The following is a 20,203-nucleotide window of genomic DNA, read 5'->3' as shown; positions in this document are numbered from 1 at the left end:
TACATCCCATTAGATAGCAGTCTCATGGATAGGTCATGAATGTCCATCATTTCTGACTAGGTGTATTCTCTCTGTTAGAGTTACAATTCTCAAGATTTATGAGAATCTTTTCCCCCCATGCTGGGATATAGCCAGTTTCAACTTACTGGATTGCATTTTTTGCCTTTTACCGTCCCCCCCTTTTTACCTTTTCATGTGTCTCTTGAACCTCCTGTTTGATGTCCAAATTTTCTGTTTAGCTCTGGTCTTTTCATTAGATGTTTTTGGAATTCTACCATTTCATTAAATGTCCATCTTTTTCCCTGGAAGAGAAGGCTCAGCTTTGTGGGAAAGCAGATTCTTGGCTGCATTCCAAGCTCCCTTGCTCTTCAAAATATCTCCTTCCAGACCCTTCGATCCCTTAATGTTGATGCAGCCAGGTCCTCCATGATCCTTACTATGGCTCCTTGATATTTAAATTGTTTCTTTCTGGCTGCTTGCAGGATTTTCTCTTTTATCTGATAGTTTTGGAGTTTGGCCACAACATTCCTTGGTGTTTTCATTTTAGGGTCTTTTTCTGGTGGGGATTGACGTACTCTTTCAATAACTACTTTGCCCTCCGATTCCATGATATTAGGGTGGTTTTCTATCATTAGATCCTGTAATATTAAGTGCAGGCTTTTTTTTTTCTCTTCAATGTTTTCAGACAGTCCTATAATTTTCAGGTTGCCCCTCTTCGATCTATTCTCGAGGTCAGTAGTTTTGTTGATGAGGTAGTTTACATTTTCTTCTATTTTTTCTATTTTTTGATTTTGTTTAACTGACTCTTGCTGTCTCATGGAGTTATTAGTTTCTGTAGACTCCATTCTTTTCTTGGGGTAGAGTTTTCTTCATTAACCTTTTGCAACTCCTTTTCCAATTGTTCAATTCTACTTTTGAAAGAGCTTTCCATTTGACCAATTGAGGTTTTGAGACAATTAATTTCTTTTTGGATTTGCCCATTTGCAGATCTGAGAGAATTATTCTCATTTTGTATTTGTCCAATTGTACTTTCTAAGGTTTTGTTTTCTTGTTGCAAGGTATTAATTATCTCTCCCAAATTTTTAAGCTTCTTCCTTATTTCTTCAAGGAAGTCTTTCTGTGCTGAAGACCAGATTGTATTCTTCTCAGAGGTTCCAGGTCTTTCTGAGTTAGGGTCTTTCCCTTCCAAGAATTTTTCTATGGATCCACCTTTCCACTGACCCTTCTTCATTTTGCTAAGACCTTGAGTTGGGGCGGGGCTGGTTCACAGGGGCTTGGGATCACTAAAGGCTTTACTCACTGCATGCAGTTTCTCTGGCTGGCCAGTAGGAGGTGTTGGTTGCTTTCTCTGGAGTGTCTGTGATCTTGATTGAGGCCTTCTCCCTTTGCTTGAAGGGAGGAGTTGGAGCTATTGAATTCTTTGGCCTCCAATCAATGGTGGGCTTTACCCTGGCCTCAGGTCATTCCTCAGCTGGGTTGGTTCTTCTGCTCACACACCTGGGCCTGAGGCAGAAGTAGTTTGCATTTGTTTGGGAGGAGGTCTGAGTTGTAATGGGACCAGAGGAGCCCAGGGATCTTGTCCCCAGCTCTCCTGCTCCAGAACTACCCCCCCCCCAGCCCTGTCTGCAAGCTCCCGACAGACAGCTCCAACACCAGCACCTCTGCTCCCCAGTTGACTCAAGCCCCCGACATCTAGCTACACCACTGTTCCAGCAGGTCCAGCCCTCAGACTCCCGGCTCCAATTCAGCTGTTAATCTGGTTGATCCGGGCCTGATCCTCCCTCTGAGCCCAGACTCACCTGCCCAAATTTGGCCAAAGCTGCTGCCAGAGAGAAATCTTGAGGTAGATGTTCTTTCTCCTGCCTTTTCTTTCTGGGTTTTGTGGGTCGGATTTCTTTTAAGAGGTTTGTTTCATGTGATAGATGGGGAAGAGATCAGGAGACTTTAGAACTGTGCCTGTTTTCTCTCTGCCATCTTGGTCAGAAGTCCCCAAATCATTATTGATTAGAGAAATGCAAATTAAAACAACTATTAGAAGGGTGGCTAGGTGGCACAGTGAATAGAGCACCTGCCCTGGAGTTAGGAGCACCTGAGTTCAAATCTGACCTCAGACAATAATTACCTAGCTTGTGGCCTTGGGCAAGCCACTTAACCCCACTTGCCTTGCAAAAAACCCTCAAAAAACCCAAAACAACTATGAAGTGTCACCTCAAACCTATCAGATTGTTCAAGATGAGGAAAAGGGAAAATGATAAAAATTGGAGAGGTTGTGTGAGGTTTGGGACATTGATGCATTGCTGGTGGAGTTGTGAACAGAACATTCTGGAGAGCAAAATGGAACTATGCCCAAAGAGCAATAAAACTGTTCATAACCTTTGAAACAGCAATTCCAATGTTCCATGGTATTAATAGCAGCTCTTTTTGTAGTAGCAAAGAATTGGAAATTGAGGTGACGCCCATCAATTGGGGAATGGCTAAACAAGTTATGGTACATGAATATTAAGGAATATTATTGTTCTATAAGAACAATAAATGATTGCACTCTAGAGAAGCAAGGAATTACTTACAGGATCTGATGCTGAGGGAAGGAAGCAAAACCAAGAGAGCAATGTACACATTAACAACAATAATGTGGTATGTTCCACCTTAATGGAAGCAGCTCCTCTCCGCAGTTCCGAGAGCTAAGACAACTGTATTGCACCAGCTATGGATAATGTTATCTCCATCCAGAGGAAGAAAAACAAAACAAAACAAAACAAAAAGAAAAACCAACCCTTCAGAATCTGATGAACAATTTATAAAAATTATCTTTCCCTTAATCCTAATTACTCATACTAAGAAAGACTGATATGTAAACATGTTTATTCAAAATATGTATGTACAATGCTAACCTGACTGTTTGTGGCTGGGAGTGGGGAGGTGGAAGGAAATTTTGTAACTTAAAAATATACATGTGCATATGGATGAAAAATGAATTAATTAAAAAAGAAAAAGAAAAAATAAAGATACTATTCACTATAATAAGGAAAAGTCTGTTATGATTTTCAATATGTTTAAACATAAATGGCTATTATATTTTTTAAAAATACATTTATTGATATAACCATATATTTTTTAAAAAGTATTTTTGTCATCAGTAAGATCAACCATGTTTGGAGTTTTTGTCATATTAAACTATCTCTGTATTTGAGCTAAATAAATAAATAAATAAATAAATAAATAAATAAATATATATTATATATATATATATATATTCAGCCTGATCATATTGATTTAAAATTATTCTATAGCCTCTTTGTTGATGTTTTATTAAATATTTTTGCATTGATATTGATTAAAGATGCTAATTTTTGTCTCTATCTTTGTCTGGCTTAGATATCAGAGTTATATTATAAAGGAAGGTTGAATGATTCTTTCCTTACTTTTGTAAACAATGTAGGTAAAAATTAAAGTTAATTTTTGGAATATTTTATATAATTTAATAATAAATCCATTTGGACCAGAATTTTTTTGTGGTTTCTTTTATAGTATGTTCAATCTATTTTTCTGTGATTGGATTACTTATATTCTTTCTTTGAGTTTTTTATATTTTAAAAAGATACATTCAGTTCTTTTAAGTTGTCCTTTTTGTTGACTTTTTTTAGGTAAAAAATAATTTATTTTATATCTTCTACTTTCTTATGAATTCTTTTTCATTTTCATTTTTCTGATCTTTTGCAAGGCAAAGGTGTTAAATGACTTGCCCAAGGTCATACAGTTAGGTAATTAATAAATATCTGAGACTAAGATTTGAACTCAGGTCCTCCTGTCTCCAAGGCTGGTCACTGCACCACCTAACTGTCCCATTTTTTTGACATTTTTTATTTTTCAATTGATTTTCCTCTTTAAGAAGCATTTCCCCCCCTATTTTCTTAGTTTTTAAACAAAGTTTTTAGGGGTTTGTGTGTTTTAATTTTAGCTTTTTAAAAATTTGGCTAAGGTTTTTTGATTTGTTGCTTTTCTAGGTTCTAGTTCAAGGTTTCTTTTATGAGGCAATTAGTCAACTATTTCTACATACACTTTGTCCTCTGCCTTTAACAGATCTGGGCTGAGTCTTTTTGGTGGTTTCTTATAAATAAAGGCTTATTTTGTTTTTGTTTTGTTTTTTGCTTTGTCGTAGTTTTCCGAAAGACTGGTAATTTAGTTGCATGCTCAATTTATTATTCATGAAAGTATTTACAGATATAAAAATTTCTCTAAGTACTGTTTTAACTTTTAACTGCATCTTTATTATGTAATCTTTTTGTTATATTCTTTGATGAAATTGTCAATTGTCTCTGATATTTCTTAGACTCACATATTCCAACAGATTACATTTAATTCTTTTCTTCAATTGTCCTTTAGCAATAATAACTTTTAATGTGTTGTATTATAACTTTTATTGTGTTATGGAGTATATATAATATTTCTTTTACATTGTTTGTGTTGGCTTTTTTTTAGTACCCTAGAACATGGTCATTTTTTTAAAAGGTTATGCAAGGGTGGTGCAGTGGATAGAGTACCTGTCCTGGAGTCAGGAGTACCTGAGTTCAAATCCAGCCTCAGACACTTAATAATTACCTAGTTGTGTGGTCTTGGGTAAGCCACTTAACCCCATTGCCTTGCAAAAAAAAAAGGTTATGCAAGCTGAGAAATATGAATACTACTTTAAATTTACTTTCATTAATTACCAGAGAATATACATATTTAGGATTGTGGATCCTGAATTATAAGGGACCTCAAAGGCCATTTTTATCTGAGGCTCAGGGACATTAAACGACTTTTCCAATGTCACACAAATAGGAAATTTCAAAGGTAGAATATGAACCAATATCATCTGACTTTAGAATTGGTACTCTTTTCATTTTCTTATGATGTCATTCTACTTTTTCTGAAATTCTATTCAGATACTTAACTTCTTGCTTGTTTAACTATGTTAATTTTGTTTAACTATGTTAATTTTGTTAGGCCTTAGAAATGCATCCCTAGCATAGTTTTATTGTCTATTTCTAGCTGTAATATGATTGGTACTTAGGTGATATTAAGTAAATTAAATCATTCCATTTTCTATTATCACTAAGTTTAATGTAGATTCTGTTTATTTCTTTTAGCCATCCATTATCATGTTGGTCATTTTTTCATCTCTCTTTCTAAATTCCATAGATAATTAGATGGGATAGGGGGAGAAAGAGAGGGAGAGAGGGAGAGAGAGATAGACAGACAGAGAGACAGAGACAGATAGACACACACACACACACACACACACCACACACACACACACACACACACACACACACACACACACACATACACACACACACACACACACATACACACACACACACACACACAAACACACCATCAAGTTCCAGGCACCATCAAGTGTTGCGGATGTAAATATAAATAAGAAAGACAGTTCCTTTTTTCAAAGTGTTTACAATCAAGTGGATATAGATAGTACCTAAAGAGAATCTGAAAATAGAGTGGATGGCACATGATGTGGAGTTAGTTAATCAAGAAATGGCAGGGAGGTGAAAGCATACCTTTATGAGGGTGGGAGTGGAAGAGGGGACAGGGAACCAGGGACAGAATCCAATGTTGTGGTTGGAAAGATGAGGATGATGTCTGTAATGCACATAGGATGGCAAGAAACTCAGTGGAAGACTGCTCTTGGGGCACAATTCATAGTTATACATACACTAATTCTCTATCCATAGGACATGGGTTTCAACCTCAGTTTTGTCTCTTAGTATTTGTGTGAAATTGGGCAAGTCACTTAGACTCTTAGGTAAGGGTCTCAGTTTCCTCATCTGTCCTCAGTTCTCAAGTTCATTTAAATAAGTTTCTCTGGTAGTAAACTGGGAACAGAGACTTGAATGGGTCATTTAGATGGCACAGTATATAAAACATAAGACCTTGAATCAGGAAGTTATCTCTTCCTGAATTCAAATTTGAGTTTGGACACTTAGTAGTTTTGCAATTCTAGATGAGTCATTTAACCTTATTTGCCTCAATTTCCTTATTTGTAAAATGAGCTGGAGAAAGAAATGGCAAACCACTCCTGCGCCTTTTCAAGAAAACCCCAAATGGGGGCCAAGAAGAATCAGACAAAGCTATATAGCATTAAAGCAGGAGACCCAATTGAGGTATCAGCTCTTTTGCCTATCAGCTATTTCTCTGCATCTTTCTCTTCTTCTAGGGACTTCTCCCTCAGCAGAACTTGGAACTAAGTATCCTCTCTCAAAGCTAGAAACCAAGAGCAAGGATCTCTTCTCTCTCAAGCTCTTGCTAATTCCACCCTTCATGCTGGCCCTAAACATTGAAAAATCATTTTCTATCAATGAGGATAGTTTAATGCAAATGACCTTGAACCTCAGATTGCATACAATAAGTGAAGGTTTTGGATTAGATGACTTCTAAGGTCCCTTTCAGCTTTACACTTCAGATATTATGATCTATACTATTTCATTCATCACTCCTAATAAAAGTTTCCACTTTTAAAGACAAACACCAGCTTGAAGCTCTTAATAGTCCCTTCTCCATCCCTCCACTATCCTTCTTTCCTTTTAAGTCCTACAGTGGGGGCAACTAGGTAGAACAGTGGATAGAGAGCACTGGCTCTGGAGTCAAGAGTACCTGAGTTCAAATGTGATCTCAGACACTTAATGATTACCTAGTTGTGTGTCCTTGGGCAAGTCACTTAATCCCATTGCCTTGTAAAAACTAAAAAAAGTCCCACAGTGTCCCCAATTCTGGACAATCCTAAAGCAGAAGGCAGTGAGGAGGAAGACTGATGACCTAAAAAAAGAAAAAAACAGGAAAGTATCTATATGTTTTATATGTGATAGTTGTATAACACAGAAATGTATGACCAAAGCATGAATATTTTTCATTAGAAAGAGCCTAGTGATAATGCTACTATTAGGTCTACATACAAAAGAGATTATAGAAAAGATAAAAGGACCCACATGTTTAAAAATATTTATAGCAACTCTTTTGGTGATGGCATAGATGGATGGGCAAAGTGATGTTCATCAATTAGGGAATGATTCAAAAGTTGTGATATATGAATGTAATGTAATACTATAGTTCTTTAAGAAATGATCACCATGTGAATTTTGGAGAAACCTGAAAAGACATACTGAGTGAAGTGAGCAAAACCAGGAAAACAATGTACACAGCAACAGCAATATTGTGTGTTGATCAGCTATGATAGATTTAACTCCTCTCAGCAATATGGTGATCAAAGACAATTCCAAAAGACTTATGATAGAAAATGTCATCCACATCCAAAGAAAGAAGTATGGAATCTGAATGCTGATCAAAGCATACTATTTTCATTTTTTAAATTTAGCTTTTTAATTTGTCTTTCTTATGTTTTTCCTTTTGTTCTGATTCTTTTTATTGTTTATTTATTTTATATTATTACAGTAATCTTGTTGTGAGAATAAACATAAAGCCCCCTCCCTTCCAAAAAAGATGAGAAACCTCAAGAATAGTGAGAAATGTACTTCAGTCTGTATTCAGATTCTAATGGCTCTGTCTTTGAGATGAGTTGCCTTCTTTATCATAAGTCCACCAAAGAAGTTGCTTCAATATTTTCCCCACAATTCAATTACTAGTTGTATTTACCTCCATTATATTCCTTCCCACTCTCATTTATTCTATTCTCTCTTCTTTCACCCTGTCCATGTTCAAAAGTGTGTTGTATCTGACTACCCTCTCCGATGATCTTCCCTCTCTTCTATCATCTATTTCCTCCTCCCCTCCCCCATTGCCCCTTGTCCTATCCCTTTCTTCTCATTTTTCTCTAGAGTAAGATAGATTTCTATCTTACTTGTGTGTGTGTGTGTGTGTGTGTGTTATTTCCTCTCTGAGCCCTTTTTGATGAGAATGAAAGCTCACTCATTGCCCTTCATCTTCCCCCATTCCACTCCATTGAAAAAGCTTTTTCTTGACTCATGTGAAATATCTTAGCCCCTTCCTCCTCTCCTTTCTCTTCTTTCTAGTACTTTCCTTTATCACCCATTGACTCCATATTTTTACTATATTATGCCATTATATTCAGTTCCTTCCTGTGTAATCTATATATGCTCCTTTTAACTGCTCTTTTAAATGAGAAAGTTCATATGAGTTATCAGTATCTTCTTCCCATGTAGGAATACAAACAGTTCAACATCATTAAGTTTCTCGTAGTTAGTCCTTCTCATCCACCCTCTCTATGGTTCACCTGAGTCCTGAACTTGGAGATAAAACTTTCTGTTCAGCTCTGTTGTTTCAATAGAAATGTTTGAAAGTCCCCTGTTTCATTGAAAGTCCATCTTTTCCCCTGAAAGAGGATGTTCAGTTTTGCTGGGTAGTTGATTCTTGGTTATAAACCAAGATCTTTTGCCTTCCAGAATATCATATTCCAAGCCCTATGAGCCCCTAATTAATATAGGTGCTTCCAGATCTTGTGTAATCTTGACTATGGAGCCACAGTAACTGAATTGGTTTTATCAGTATTTTTCAGTATTTTCTGTTTGACTTTGGTGTTTTAGAATTTGGCTATAATATTCCTGGAAGTTTTTTCTTTTGGGATCTCTTTCAGGAGGTGACTGGTGCATTCCCTCAATTTCTATTTCATCCTCTGCTTCTAATATCTCAGGGCAATTTTGCTGTATTATTTCTTGAAAAATGAAGTTTAGGCTCTTTTCCTGGTCATAACTTTCAGGTAGCCCAATAATTTTTAAATTATCTCTTCTGGATCTGTTTTCAAGATCACTTGTTTTTCCAATGAGATAGTTCACATTTTCTTCTAATTTTGGGGGCAGGGAATAGTTTTATTTTTTTCCTGATTTCTCACAAAATTGCCAGCTACCTTTAGTTCCATTCTGCATTTGAAGGAGTTATTTTCATCAGAGAGTTTTTTAATCTCCTTTTCCAGCTGGCCAATTCTGCTTTTTTAAAGCATTCTTCTCCATATTTGCCTTTTGTATTATTTTTTCCATTTGGCCTAAACTGGTTTTTAACTTATTATTTTCTTCAGTATTTTTTGTATTTCTTTCACCAAGCTGCTCATTTGGTTTTCAGTATTCATCTGCATTGCTCTCATTTCTCCCCCAATTTTTCCTCTACCTCCCTTAATTGCTTTTCCAAGCCCTTTTTGAGCTCATCCACATCCTGAGCCCATTTTCTATTTCTCTTGGAGGTTTTGGATCCAGAAGCTTCAATTTTGTCATCTTCTAAATATTCTTTGGGATCAAAGTAATTTTCTATGGTCAGATTCTTCTTTTTCTTTTGTTTGCTCATTTCCTTAGCCTATAACTGATTTACCACACTTCCAAGACTTTGGGATTTTGTGGGGGACAACCCACAGGAACCTTAATTCCTCCAAAGTCTTATGAGAGGCTCTGACTTCTTTGCCTGTGCTCTGGGATATGGATGGACACGGGCCCTTTCCTCTGTCCTGGAGCTGTGAGGAGGATCCCTGCTCAACTATGGTGGTCTGGGGACCTAGACTGTTACCTGGTTCTGAGTGTGGGCAAACAGCTGAATCCTGCTCCAGGGAGAGAAGAGGAACCCCTGCAGTCTCCCCCAACTCCCTTACCATCTGTGGGTTGCACTCTGGAGGTACAGGCTGGCTTCCCCTATTCCTACTGCAGGTTCTCACTGCAGGGTTGCTCTGAGACCAGTGCTCACTCTGTACTCACTCTGGTGTGGCAGAGTTCTTTCATCAAGTCTTCAAGCTGTTCCCATTGATCCCTGAGCCAGGAGGTCTGGAAACCAGCCCCTCTGCCACAGACCCAAGCTCCCCCAGGGATCTAGGCACCCTGCCCAACTGCACCATGGCTGTGGTTGTGCTGCAGTTTTTTCCAACTCCCAGTCCTAGTGGAACAGACCTTTCCTGTGGAACTTCTAAGTTGTCTTGGATTGGGAAATTATATTACTCAGTCTTTCTATTGGTTCTGCCCCCTCTAAATTTTGGCTAGAGTCACAATTTGATGGCTTTTGGAGTTTTTTGGGGAACAAGTTACAGAGAATTCCTGCCTTCATGCCCCCATATTGGTCCTGCCCTCTCTCAGATTCTTCTTTTTTTTTTAAGTTTTTGCAAGGCAATGGGGTTAAGTGGCTTGCCCAAGGCCACATGGCTAGGTAATTATTAAGTGTCTGAGGCAGGATTTGAACTCAGGTACTCCTGACTCCAGGGCCCATGCTCTATCCACTGAACCACCTAGCCGCCCCCATCTGATTCTTCTTTTACAACATTACTAATATGGAAATATGTGAACACAATTATACTATGTAAACTTATATCATATTTCTTGCTGTCTTGAGAGAAGTCAGGGAGAAAAATTTGGAATTCAAAATCTTACAAAATTGAATGTTGAAAACTTTTCGTGTAATTGAAAAAGTACAATAAAATATCAAAAAAAGAAAAAAAGAGAGCTTGTGAGAATCAAGTTTAAAAGTAGATATCAAAAAGTACTATAAATACTCCCATAGATATGATTAATACATATTGAGTGATTAGCAATAGGTAAAGGCCAGATTCCTGTCAGTATGTCAGTATGCTTTTCACTGATACCAAGCAACACAGATTCCATTTGTGTGGGGGCTGGTGGGAGGGGGAGTGTGTGTGTTTGTGTGTGTATGTGTGTGTGTGTATGTGTGTGTGTGTGTGTGTTTGTGTGTGTGTGTGTGTGTGTGTGTGTGTGTGTGTGAGAGAGAGAGAGAGAGAGAGAGAGAGAGTTTTAATGCCACCATGAAAAACAGAGAGGAAACCAGGCACAAAGGGCTTCATTAAAATAACATTAAGGTTCTGACTTAGACTGAAGGAGGAAGGAAATTCAGTGTTAAGATTGTCACACTTCAGCACTACAGGCTCTAGAGACAATACAGCCCACCCAGCTGGGGGCCTGAAGTCCTGCAGACACCTCTATGAGGAGGCTAAGAGGGAGGGAAAAGGAAGGGCTGGGGACTCTGAGAGTCTGGAGCTGAACATTCACAATTATCACTCCAAATACTTGGACTAAATTGAGTTGAATTGCTTTGACTTGTACTTGAATATTGGTGATATCATATTGAATTTCTGAACTCAGATCCTCCTGACTGATAGGGCTGGTGTTCTATCTGTTGCACCACCTAGTTTCACCTCAGTTTCCTCCTTTTTAAAAAGGGGGATAATATAGGTCCTATTTAAAAGGTGATTGTGAAGATCAGCTAAAATTAGATTAATAGATATAGGAGTATATAGACACCTATATATTTTACCTAAGGTACTTTGCAAGCTACATAAAGTACTATAGAAATCTTAGTTATTATCTCTTCTTTATTCCTATTACTCCGCACCTTGGACTTTATTTGTTTCTGTAGATCACAAACCACATTTTTCTAGTTACCAGTGTCTAATACAAGGTAAGTTTTGTAAGGGCAGGGATAATTTCATTTTTGTTTCTGTATTCCCAGTGCCTTACATAATTTTGTTGTTGTTCAGGCATGTCCAACTCTTTGTGATCCCATTCAAGGTTTTCTTGGCAAAGATACTAGAATAATTTATCATTTCCTTCTCCAATAAATTTTACAGATGAGGAAATAGGCAACTGGGTTAAGTGACTTGCTCAAGGTCACACAACTAATAAGAGTATGAGGCTAGATTTAAATTTAGGAAAAGGAGTCTTCTTGGCTTTAGTCATGGCACTCTATCCCCTACAGCAACTTTCTGCCTACTTTGCACAATGGTTGATCCTTAATAGAATTCAGGTGCCACAGTAGGAACTCAGAAGCCATCTTTGTTCATTTCATGGTGCCATTTGGGGAAGTTAGAAATTGTTTGCAGTTCCAAACTGGAAAGCTCTGATTAACCAACATTATATCTGTCTTAGACATAAAGGTAAGAGTTGACATGATCTCTGAGATTCACTACAGGTCTAATTCTGCCATCTAGCACGCTAAACTCAGAAATAAAGCAGAAGAGATCTCCAAGAAACTGAGATTTACTACTTCCCTTCCTCCCTTTCTTCTGGATCTGGTGCTATGGTTAAGGGAAGAACATGGGAAAGCCAGAATTGAGTTTCTTTTTAACTCATTAAAATTCTGCATGAAAAGGAACTTGATTCTCCTCCCTCCATCTCTCAGTATAATGCAAGAAACTGAATTCTTCTTTATCTCTGATAGCTAAAGTAATAAAGCACAAGTTGCACTCTATACAATTTGTCCAAACTTCCCTACCCTGGAAAGAATTCCTGGCAACAAGATTAAGTAACTCAATCTACCACCAGTTCTTATTTTAAGGATCCTAAGTTTTTCTTTTCTTTTAAATTACATAGTATATTTACATTTTTCACATTTTTAAAAGGTACACACACACACACACACACACACACACACACATATATATGGCAAACAGTAGAAAATTCATCACTATAAAGTAATTATAATTGCATGTTTCTGATGCCAGATTCTTAAGTTAACTCTCCTCCCATCTAGAGTGAAAGAGAGACTAGAAAACAAAGTCAACCAACTTCCCATGACATCACTGTGATCTACTCTGTGACCTTTGTTAGACACGCCTTTATATTTCTGGCAAAGCAATTAAGGCTCTTTTAATAAGTTATCTTTAGGCAAACAAAACAAATGAAAAAATATACTCTATTGATAAAATATTGCTTGTAAGGTCAGTGCCAAAAATTTCCTTTGTAGTACTATAGGAAAAGACTCCAGCTATCCCCAACACTTTACAATTTCCTAGGGAGAATTGCAAATTTTTAAGGTTAGTTTCATTTCAGAGATTACTGGATTGATAGTTCCTTGACTTCTTGTAGTTCACAGTTGAATAATACAGATACTTCTATTTCAAAAGCAGAGCAACAACAGACTTGTACTACCTAGAAAAAAGGCATTACTTTTCTTTCCTCTTTCATCTCTTTAATTCTTCCCTTGTAACTAGAACTTCACACAAAATATCTCTTCAAACATGCCTTTGCTTTAGAGAGAAAGAACTGATAAAGAGAAGTTTATATGGAATAATTTAACATACATACATACATATATTTATGTGCTTATACATACTCATATTTGTGTCTAATGGTAGCCATCCTCTAGGTAGGGGAAGGGAAGAGAAAAGAGAAAAAAACCCAAATTACATAATAACTTTTATATTTGAAAGGAATAACAAGTTATACATAACAGACTTGCAATTTCATGTGCAATCATCCTTTTTTTCTATTTCACTATGTTATGGAAATGATTTTTTTTTATTTCTTAAGAATAAAATAAATATTTAAAGAAGACCTATGGGGTCAATTCAAATAGAATTGGGGTCTTTAAACAGCAAAGATAGCTTTGGGCTGCATATTAACTAGGAAAACCACATATTAGCTTTACCTATGTTCTATTATGTTTAATTCATTTTATTAAATATTTTCATCTGTTAGGATCCTCCTTGGGAATGTTGCCCATCATGTGTCTAAGACAATCACTAGGGATCATTCACAGGCATAAACCACCAAGAAAACTAGTATCTGCTCACAATCCTCTTAAATGTTGAAACAGATTGTTAGGAAGGATAGAAACTCTTTGTGTTGTGATTTAAGGAATGGCTAGGATTCCTTGTTTATGTAAACATGCCTATCAGGTTTCAAATAAATTCCTGACCAGGGGCCAAATTCTTTCTTCACCTATGGGGCAGGGTCATTTGTCATAATAAGGATGCTGCTGCCCTTTTCTGGGAAGGAGGATTAGGTCTTTGAGGAAGAGAGTTGATTATAAAAAAAAAGCATGTTTGGGAATGTCAGCTCTGTGATCTGTCTACAAGTGGCATTGTTTGCAAATTGTGATGCATTAGCCTGTTCACATTGGGAGGTCTGCAAGTGTGGTCCCAAAACAAGGATGGTTTGAGAACATCCCCCAGGTACTGGTTTTGCAAAACCAATCACATCATTGCTATGTTTAAAAAACCTTAATGTCTCCCAATGACACTATCAATACATTCTTAATGCTGTTCAAGCTGTTCAGCTGTTCAAGATCTTTTTTGTACTAGTCTTAATTTTTTCTGTTTTATCTCCTAATAGTCTCCCAGTCTATATTTCCTAAACAAACCTGATTATCCACCATTTCCTTGAATAGATAATGCTTCTTCCTTCCTCTGTTTTTTCTAATAATGTTCCTTTTACCTGGAATGCTTTCTTCCCCATCTCATGAAGCTTAAAAAATTCTAAACATTATTCAAAGTCAAATCAAAAATTCTCTCTCTCTCTCTCTCTCTCTCTCTCTCTCTCTCTCTCTCTCTCTCTCTCTCTCTTTCTCTCTCTCTCTTGTCAGGCACACCTCTACTATCATTGCTCCCATAGGGAGAAGGGAATGTCTTAGGATTATAGAGAGGAAGCAAGGTCCTGGGGCAAAAGCTCTGACCATGGTATCAGAAGTTGTGTTCAAATTCTATTTCTGATGTTTTTAACTCGTGTGATTTTGTAATCTTCCTGGATTTCAGTTTCCCCATCTGCCCTTTTTGTCATTTCCCCAAAATGATTTTGTAGCTATTTTTCTGACACTAATAAAATCAGAGACTTGGACTCTACCTATCCTCATCTTGCTTCTGAGATGCCAGATAGTCTAGAGTTACAAATATACAAAGGAGAAGTAATCCAGATCCACAGAACCTTATATTCTACAAGTATAAGGCATACTATATAAGGCATAATTATACTCTACAAGGAAGGCATATCATGCTCGACAATAAATACCAAGGATAGAACTGGATCTGTGGTTTTTCTTATTTCCTCAATTCCAATATGATGGAATTTTCTACTGATGGAAGTCAACATTAAAAAAAACTTATTTATAGTGTTAGAGTTTTCTGGAACATTGGCTGAGACTTTAAGTGACTTATCCAGGTCTTACAGCCAGTATGTAATTATTGGAAGTGGGACTTGAACCCAGAGTCTTCTGACCAGTTTTCTGTCTACTTTACAATACTTCACAAAAGAAGAAAAAAATGTTTTAAAATGATAACATCAGCACTTTACAACAAATATCTTAGATAATTTTTTTTCTTGTTTTTTTGCAAGGCAATGGGGTTAAATGACGTGCTGAAGGTCACAAGCTAGGTAATTATTAAGCATCTGAGTTTGAATTTGAACTCAGGTCCTTCTGACTTCAGGGCTGGTACTCTATCCACTAGGCCACCTAGCTGCCCCTAGATAAATTATTAATGTTTCCAATTCATCTTTCCAGGGGCACATTGATTTTTCTCTATTACTTAGGTGTTTCTTGGGTCATGGAAACCTAATACATTATCATTTCTGGATTAGTTATCATCATCATCAACATCTAAAAACATTTGCTAAATGTAAACAAATATTACTGTGCTATAAGAAACAATGAATTTAAAGGTTTAATAAAAGCATGAGAAAATTATATGAATTAATACTGATTTAGAAAATAATATGTTCAATGATAGCAGTATTCATGGTAAGAACAACAAAAAAATGAAATCAAATAATTTGCAATAATATTGACAAAAGGGGATTTGGGAGAACATTTGAGGAAAATGTATCCCTCTCTTCTCTGCAGAGGTAGAGCACCATGTATTCAGAATTCCACACATTTGTCGGATTTGGCTGATGTCTTGTTTATTTTTGCTAAATTGCTGGTTGAGTAAAGGTAAAATAATATAAGTTAAAGTGATATTTAAATAAATAAAAATAAGATTTCACAATATATTACTCATAACGTCATCCTATGTGTTTTAATAGAAGGCAAATTATCCTAATATAGTTCTTGCTCTCTATAGCCTATAATCTGGTACAAACATGTGTATGCCAATACTGTTTTTATGACAAATAGATTAAGATATTTTACTCATGGCTTACTTTGAAATTGGTTGCCAGATGTTGTCATTGGCCTTGTTCCTTATTGGGGAAATCAGAAGTTTTGTGTCTAGTCTCCTTCCACATCAGTCGTATCAGAAATAGTTTTTGGATAATGGTAACATAATCTGCTTTAATGTTTTGAAAAAACCCTTCATTTTGTTTAATCCCAGATGTTTTGATTACTAGAGTCATTCATATTAAACTGATCCATTATTGGGCATTAATGATGACATTACATATGGATCATTGAAAAGTTCATTTTAGAGGTAAAGGGCCAGGACAAGTCCATGGTTTCTTTGTGCGTCTGAGAGAGCAGCAATGGATGAACAAACATCTTTTAGATTTCTACTATTTTCCTATCTAGACATTCTTGCTCGCCACATTCACAGAATGCCTGGAAATCATCTGAAGTTCAAAGTCACCCAGAGACTTAAATAAAATTAAACCAGAGGCAATTCTCAGCTGGACAAAGAACATTACCATACACATCTGTGTGAAAGGCTCAGAGGCCTCGTGGAAGTTTTTTGTTGGAAAGACTCAAAAGAAAATCAATCCCCAGGAAATCATTCTCAGAGACCAAACCCATTTTGGGAAATAGGCCTGAGGGAAGTTGGCATGTCATTATTGACACAGGTATGAGAGAAAGTCACTGGAACTCAGGCACTGGAGCATATCTTTTACATCTTTACCTTAGCTAATGACAGACAATGTCCCCATTACTCAGCCTGTATGTAAGTTTGCTAGAAGAGATGGAGAAGACTTTTTTGCTCCTTAGAGAACCATAGACCTCCCAGGCAGCTCAGCTTTAGGACTCCCAAAACCACAATTACAGTAAAAATGTACTGAATTGTGTTTCCCATTTAAATCCCCTTCTTCTGCTCTCTCTCTCTCTCTCTCTCTCTCTCTCTCTCTCTCTCTCTCTCTCTAACAAATAAACAAACAAACAAATAAGGAGATGGTCAGGGGAGAAAGTACTTCATAATCTAACTACCTCCTAACTTCCAGTATGCTTCTACCCCACCCCCACGTACTTTCTGATCCAGTGACAATGACTGTTCTTGTTCCAGGAATAAGGCACCCCATCTTCAGCTCTGGACATTTTTCTCTGGTTCTCCTCCATTTCTGGAATGTTCTTCTTCTTCGTTTCTACCTACTGCCTTACCTGACTTCCTTTAAGGAGTAAAATCTCATCCTCTACAAGAAACCTTTCCCAACCCTTCCTTATTCTAGTGCCTTTCTTGTTAATTATTTCCTATAGATTTTGTATATAGCTTGTTTGTGTATATTTATTAGAGTAGATTAGATTATGAGATCCCCTAGGGTTTCAGCTATCTTTTGTCTCTTTTTGCATAATGGCTGGCCCAAAGTTGATGCTTAACAAAGCTATATTAATTGATTAATTGATTTTAATGGAGACTAGATGTAATAACCAGGAACATACAAAACATATAGAGAAGGTATAAAGTGATCTGAGGGGGAAGGTACTTGCGTTGAATCATCCCATACCCTTTTGAACTAGTTTGTCTAGAATAAGATTCTTTTATTTTTTTCCTACCAGAATAAGAACTTTTCATCTCAGATCCAAGAGGCTAGTTTAATTACTCTTCCATGACTTGGCTATACTCTGGAACAATTTTTCATCAGATCTATGTAATGTTCTTGGGATTTGGTTGTAGCCAGAGGCATCTGTCTGCCTCTGCCATGGGTTTCTGTAAGAACCTCAACTTTACTGAACACAGACAGACCCAGCACGAGTTCAAGTTGTGCAAGAACCTTAGATGTTATTTAATTCAACACTTTTTGTTTACAGATGAGGAAACTGAGGCTCAGGCAATTATTATTCATTAAGCATTTACTATGAACTAGGTACTGTGCAAGCCACTCGATATAAAGAACTTAAGAAATTTATGTTTTAATGGTGGAGATAATACAAAAAACAACTGTGTTTATATTTATGTACAGAATAGATGGAAGTTAACCTTAGAGGGGAGGCACTAATAGTGGGGGTGACCAGAAAAGGGCTATTACTAAATGTGGGTTTTTAAATTGAGTCCTAAGTGCATCTTAAATTGAGAACCTAAGGAAGCCAATGGGTGGATGTGGGTATGAAGAGCAATCCAGGCATGGATACTCCAGGGCAAAGTGGATGGATATAAATAAAGAACAGCAAGAATTTAAGTAACTTGTGATTCTTATTCATGGGTTCATAAAACCTCCATCAGATTCTACTTAGCTATTGATTTCCGTTCTTCCCTTCCAAAGTGGCCAGAAAACATGTGTCAGTAATTAGGGGCAATGAACAGGTCCCAAAAGGATGTCATTCATGCTGTGATTGGGGAAAATAAACAAAATGCCAAGCCAAGTTAAGACAAAATTCATGGCAGGAGTGAATAGTTTGTGGCAATGGTCCAAAGCCAAGGTATGTCGACACAAATTGGGTTGTGAAATATGCTGTAAAGGGAATAGTAGGCACTTGCAAAATAGTGGTTTATTTCATGTCCCTTATTTGGCTAAGACCATACTTTCTGAGGATAACAGTGTTTAACCAGTGAATCATCCCCCCATCTTCCTTCTCCCATATCAGTCTCACTGTGGGTTCGACATCAGGCTAATGGAAGCCTTTCTTCTTCTTTTTCTTCTTCTTTCTTCTTCTTTTCTTCTTTTCAAGTCTAATTTGTCTGTGTACATACAGAATTGTACACAGTGTCAGTATTATGCCATAGATTATTTATACCCACTCCATATCTTTCCTTTCCATTTAGAGTTTCTTTCAATTAGCAATAATCGCGCCTTGGCTAAACCTCATTGGCTATGATACTGCCACTGAGCAAAGCTCATTTAGAGTTTCTTAAGATTTATTTTCCTTCTGAGAATGTAGCATTTCATTCATGGCACAAAACAGCAACATGAGAAAATTTTTGCTATTGAAGAGAAGGGATTTTGTGGCAATAAATAATTTGGGATCACTGAAACTATTGTTGAACTTCCCAGTCTTACTACTCAATTATGGGCCCAGTTTATTGTAAATCTGTGTTGTTTCCTTTTTTTATATCAATCTCCATTTCTACCTTTTATATCTACTCCATTTCTAATTCATGTCTATCTGTCTTTACACTTAAACCTACACTTCCATGTTCACATGCATATATGTTTATATCTACTATATCCACATCTAGTTACAAATATGTATATTCATATATATGTAGTAAATCTTCAACATCCATACATTTAATATGCATGACTTCAAGTATTCTTTTTTTATTAAATAAACTTATTTTCATTTTTCTCAGTTGGAAACTACTTCACAGCTATATCCAGCTGAGAAAAAATGAAAGAAGTCTGCTGGAAAGCTTGTGCTGCACTTGGTTAAGAGCACCCCAAGCATTTGTGCATATTTTTATTGTCTTTAAAATTCAAATTTTGTGTTATAATTATACTCCTCCAAAGCACAGGGCAAGTACTTTGAATTCTAAACCCAAACATGCAAAAGTTAGAAATGCAGCTTAAGGGGAAAGAACGGTATTAGATAAATTGCATACCAGAATGTCTGCAGCCTCTGGGAGATCTTGAAGGATCTCAAAGAGCACAACAAGAAGAGTGCTCCTGATGGATTATTTTATACTGGTGAATCCTTCACAACATCATCTACCAGACATGATTGTTTAAGGTGATGCTGAGATCTTACTAGTCTCAGTTCACAATAGCAACTGGCATCCTAGCAACTTCTTCCTTGGTTTTCAGAGGGTGGACAAGTTAGAGTGATATACAACTATATAGTAAACAACACCCTCACACCATTCAGATACAATGGCTAAAAACATTTTAAGAATTGTATCTGCTGTAAAATTAAGGTAGTATAAATTTCATGTATTATGAGAAGTAAATATTTTCTGAAATCAATGTGTTTTCTAATTGACATGTTAGCACAAAAAGTCACAGAATTCTAGGAACTTACTGATGAGAAAAAATATTTGGCACATTACTAATTTTATTTTGTGTACTACATTTTATGGGTTATTTTACAAATTCTGGTAGGAAAAGTACATATTATCAAAATTAATGTTTTTAATAAAGTATATTTTCAGCAAATGAAAGATTATAATTTTTTGTGGTTTTGGGAACCTACCCTTTATTTCAAATAAGTTCAGTGTATTATCAGTTGCATTTTTTATCTTGCCTCCATTTTCTAGAAACATTACCCACAGAGATAATGCTCTTAGAAAATAATGCAAAAGTCAAAACCTTCTTCTTCTTCTTCCTCTTCTTCTTCTTCTTCTCTCTTTAAATTGCTTTTTCAGTATGAATAGTTGTCAGATCTCTTTTCCATTGCTCTG

The 20,203-nt window shown here is 36.5% G+C and overlaps 1 pseudogene; it reads right to left on the bottom strand.

Annotated features, from left to right (window-relative positions):
- Positions 1 to 18,571: 18,571 nt before the first annotated feature.
- On the bottom strand, positions 18,572 to 18,704 carry LOC141515601 (U4 spliceosomal RNA; annotated as a pseudogene).
- Between the last annotated feature and the right edge of the window lie 1,499 nt (positions 18,705 to 20,203).

Source organism: Macrotis lagotis, chromosome 2 (assembly GCF_037893015.1).
Source record: "Macrotis lagotis isolate mMagLag1 chromosome 2, bilby.v1.9.chrom.fasta, whole genome shotgun sequence".
NCBI lineage: Eukaryota > Metazoa > Chordata > Mammalia > Peramelemorphia > Peramelidae > Macrotis > Macrotis lagotis.
The sequence above is the reverse complement of the archived record's forward strand: the minus strand, read 5'-3'. Positions and strand labels throughout refer to the sequence as shown.